Genomic DNA, 4,881 nt, shown 5'->3' with positions numbered 1-4,881 from the left:
CTACAAGACATTTGCATGTTTACATAGACTAACATATATCACACAAATTTATGGACATCTTCTGTTATGCTCTTAATTTTGCCTAGATCTGACATTATCTTCATAAATATTCAATTAAGCCACAAACAAAAGAACTGTAACTTTTTGAATCTATCCAAGTTTTAAAGAAAAAAAAGATCAGCAGCAATCCCATAAAACAGAAGGGATGTCAATCCCTTACTTTCTTTGGCTTTTTGTGTCAGTTGTTTGAAAAACACTAGAAGCTGACATGAGGTTTTCTATATATTGTCCAAGAACTCGGTTTTCTGATTTTAGCTTCAGATTTTCTTCCTTAACTGCATCTACTCTTGCCGACAGATCTTCAAGTGTGTGTTTAAGTTTCAACACTTGATTAATAAGTTGTGTTTTTTTCCTCCAGTTCCACCTGATTTTCAGCATCAACTGTATCCATGATGGCATTCATCATCTCCAGTAACAAATTTTGGGCATTGGTTACAAAATCCTTGATGAATGGTCTGCCATTGGAGGCACTGAGAGTGGGAGGGATCTAATCATTGTTCTTCAGTGGTCAGGGTGTCCCTAATAAAGGGTACAACAGATAGAAGAGAAACGTCCTCAGTGTTCCCCTTGGGTATCAGTGAGCATAATGCTCTCAGATTTGAAGACAACCACTTGCTGGTTCTAGGATTAAGCTAACTGGCTCTGCAAGATGTAAAGAGTGGACCCAGGCAGAAAGTGGTGGCAGAACATCTTGCCCCATTGGTCCAGCCTTAGTCTAGGGACTTCTGCCAACTGGCCAGGATTGTCGGGGACAGTGATAATGTCTGCTATGGTAGCAGTGTGTGTGAGGGGGGGTTGGGACTGCCTCTCAGAGCACAACTATCACAGTAAAAATAAGTATTCACGCAGTCTAGACTGACTGGCCTCCAAGACTTTCCCGTAATGTGCACAGTTTATTGGATTCCTTGTGGGGCAGTGACAATAATGAAGGACCTAACATTCATTTCCCCTTTCTTCCTCAGTATCTGAATTTTTGGAAAGCAACAAGGTACCCAGCTGAAAAATTGCATTTCCCAGTCTCCCTTGTGGATAGGAGTGGTTAATGAGATTTAAGCAGAAGTCACTGTGTCTGCCCTCTGCTCTTCCTTCCTGCAGCCAGGAACATGGATTGCAGCTGTAACAGCCATTCTGTAGCAATGGATGGATGCCATGAGCGGGGAGCATAAAGCTAGAAACAGTCAGGGTCACTGGTGACATCACAGAACCAGCATTTCAGCCATGGATTGCTGTACCTTTAGACTACTTTTATGTGGGAAACAAAACAAACAAGCACACAAAATCCTATATAATTTAAGCCATGATATACCATTATATTTGGTATAATCCCGACATTCACATTGCTGGCATCATTTGGCTTGTGAGCTGATTGTCCAGTATGGATTTCTTGTTTGCTTTTCACTGACCTCTTAGAGAGGCAAGACTCACCCTCCACTCTTACTATTGCTGCTCCCAGGTCCACGGGGTCATTGAGGCTTTCTGACCAAGACTATTCAATCTTTTAAGTTACCTGAAAGCCAGCAGCTGGGCTCACTAGCCACTTGCGACACCAACCAGATGGGTCTTCAAACTCTTTGCTGAGCCCACTGTGCCTGGGGAACTCTGGAGGATGCTTTCATGGACTCTTTAATTTGGACCCAGAGGAACCACACAGCTGGGAGCCTATTACTCCTGAGATTTTCTTTCTCAAAGACAGTTGCTTTTGAGTCTTAACTGTATATGTTTAAATCTTCCAATTTGCAGTAGACACAAGATTTCCTGAGTAGTGAATACCAAGCTTATAAGGGAAAACTACTAAGAAAACCTCATGATACTCCCAGAGAAAGAAGAAGCATGTACAGAACAATGTATAATTTAGGGGGTGGTATTTCAAGGTATAAAAGACTTCAAGTCTTCCAGTATGAAGGAGATTTTGCAGTCAACAGATCCAGAGATCACCACTAGGAAGATCTAGATAAAGCTGTAATCATCATTCCAGTGCCAATGAAGCAAAGGGACGTCTTAGGTCTGTCCAGAATATTGTGTGTAAACCAAATCTAGCCAGGAGAAGACCAAATAATCTGCATGCAGTGACCAAAATGGTAGAAAAAGAGGTCTGGCAAAGTGCACGAACAGGGGCTTTGAGAGTCAAAGAGAACTGGGTTCAAATCTCCTCTTTTCTTCATTAGAAATGAAGGCACAGGTGGCTATCTTGGCAGGATTGTTGAGGACGAAATAAGAAGCTGTGAGTAAAAGGGTCTTGCCATTAAAAACACAGCAGAGAAACATGGGAAACATGAACACAGTGGTGATCAGTATGGGCTTTGCCATCCTAGAGGGGATGGTCTGAATCTAGCCTCCTTTACTTACTTCTCTGTGACCTTGGATGATTCAGCTAACCTTTTTAGGTCTTGATTTTCTGATTTGGAATATGGGGATAATAAACTACTTTACTGGTAATGTTGTAGGAATTATATAACCTGATGCATGTCATACAAGCACTTAGCAAAATGCCAAAAACAGAAGAGTATTTCAATAAATAATGCTGCTGAGGGCAGCTTCTTCCTCCTCTCCCTCCCTCTTGTATTGCCCAGTCCCTTAAACTTAGGTGGGCCCATATGACCCATTATGGCCCATGAGTGGTCAGCAGAAGTGATGCATACCATTTTAGGTCAGAACATGAAGAGTAAGCACTTCTCTGTGTGCTTTCTTCTCCAGCCATGGCAAATCTTAGAGTTACATGTTTGAGATGGTCACAGAGTGTTGGAACCTCCATTAACTTGAGTTCCCGAGTGGCTATTTGGACCCACATAGGCTGTGTTCGGCTACTGGATTTTGAGATTGACTTGTTACAACAGCATAACCTAGCTTATCCTCACTAATAGAAATACTTATAAGTGCTGTTGATATGAGTTACACAAAAAAGTACTTCAAGGTCAAATCAGCTTAGGAAGTTCTAGGTTACAAAACAGGTGGGTTTTTTTTTTTTCTAGACTCAGTAGGCCCTTTAAATGTTAACCTCCCTTGTGAAGCTCTAAGGTTTTCCACGGTAACTTGACAAAAGTTTATTATTATTATTTTTTTAAGGAAGCATGTTTCACAACTCCAGTGTTGCATAAAACACACTTTGGAAAAATGTGTTTGGTTCATCGACTGTTTCCTACTGAGACCCTATCCTTGTTTCTCTATCTCCACCAAATTCGAGCAACGTATTCCTGCAGTTCCCTACTTAACCCATTTCTACATTCCATGGCTTCCCTTCACTTTTCAACCTTTTTCTTCCCTCTGAATTCCAAATTGCTGAGCCCTGCTGGAAAAAGTTAAGGGGTGAAAACTGATTGAACCTCCAACGCTGTTGCTATGCACTGTTGAGCTTCCAGAATCTGTCATCTTTTATTTCATTTTCAGTCAATCCCCTACAAATCCCCCACCACAGCTTTTCTTATGCTCACTTTGCTCACACCTCAAACTTACCCTCATGCCCCTCCTTTCAGCAGAAAACCTCATTGCCTACTTCATGGAAAAGATCAGAGTCATCCAATGTAAACTCTCAATGCATTCTCTCCTCTTCCTATTTTATGTAGGTCATTACCATTCTGTCTTATTTAAAAAAAAATTGTTTTCTGTTTTAGATACTTCCCAAACCCCAACCAAGCTATTTTTTTTTCTCTTCCCAGTTTCTATTAAGCAGCATTTAAGCTTTTAGTAAATGAACAAAGTAACCACCAAGGAGTCACCAAGAGCTTCTCAAAAGCCCCTGTTCCTCAAATTTAGTGTTTCTCACCCTGTGTGCTCTCCCTTTGGCCAGTTCATGTCCTCTTGTGAACTTGATGTAACTCTGCAGGTAAGTTATGAATCTAGGTTTTCTTCTTTCTTGTTCTTAAAGACTCAGATTTTTATCTGCCAACTGGGCACCTCCATATGAATGTCTCAGGTATCTCACCATTCAAACAAAACACATTATCTTTCCTTTGTCATATACTCCTCCTCCTCTGCTTCTTCTGGAGTTGGCCTCCGAGGAAACCAGCTCAAAATCTCACAGATATCTCTGCCTTTTCCTTTTCTTAACTCCCTTTGCTGTGTTGATAAAAGACCTCTCTTTCCTTTTCCACATCTGTTGCTTTAGGAAACCAGCTCAAAATCTCACAGATATCTCTGCCTTTTCCTTTTCTTAACTCCCTTTGCTGTGTTGATAAAAGATCTCTCTTTCCTTTTCCACATCTGTTGCTTTAGTCCTCATTCCTCTGATATGGGCCAATGAAATAGTTCCTCAACTGGTATTCCCAATTCCAGTCCCCACCCACAATCTACCTCCTAACTGGTGCCAAAGAGGAATTTTTTTTTTTAAGATTTTATTTGTCAGAGAGAGAGAGAGAGCACAAGAAGGGGGAGTGGCAGGCAGAGAGGGAGAAGCAGGCTCCTTGCTGAGCAAGGATCCCAATGTGGGACTCGATACCAAGACCCTGGGATCTTGACCTGAGCCGAAGGCAGATGCTTAATCGACTGAGCCACCCAGGTATCCCAAAGAGGAATTTGACAGAATTTAACACCCACTCATGATTCAAAAATAATAAACAAACTTTCTGGTAACCTTGAAATAGAAAGACAACTACAGTGATAAAGATTGTTTGTCTCAAACTGGCAGCCAGCACTATACTTATACATGAAACATTGGGGCATGCTCATTAAGGCCATGAACAAGACAGAGATGCTTGTCATTATAATTAACCAGCATCATAAGAAAAAAGAGACATAACTATAGTAAAGAATTAAACAAAATTCTTACAGTATTTATTGATTTTTTTGAGCCAATGGATGAAATATTGAATGACATGGGAAAACGTT

The 4,881-nt window shown here is 41.0% G+C and overlaps 1 pseudogene; it reads right to left on the bottom strand.

The window, feature by feature from the left end:
* Positions 1 to 216: 216 nt before the first annotated feature.
* LOC114223888 (short coiled-coil protein-like) lies at positions 217 to 466 on the bottom strand (annotated as a pseudogene).
* Positions 467 to 4,881: the final 4,415 nt, after the last annotated feature.

This window comes from Eumetopias jubatus, unplaced genomic scaffold (assembly GCF_037043125.1).
Source record: "Eumetopias jubatus isolate StellerSeaLion01/CBP00866 unplaced genomic scaffold, mEumJub1_p1.0 scaffold_6, whole genome shotgun sequence".
NCBI classification, from domain to species: Eukaryota; Metazoa; Chordata; class Mammalia; order Carnivora; family Otariidae; genus Eumetopias; species Eumetopias jubatus.
The sequence above is the reverse complement of the archived record's forward strand: the minus strand, read 5'-3'. Positions and strand labels throughout refer to the sequence as shown.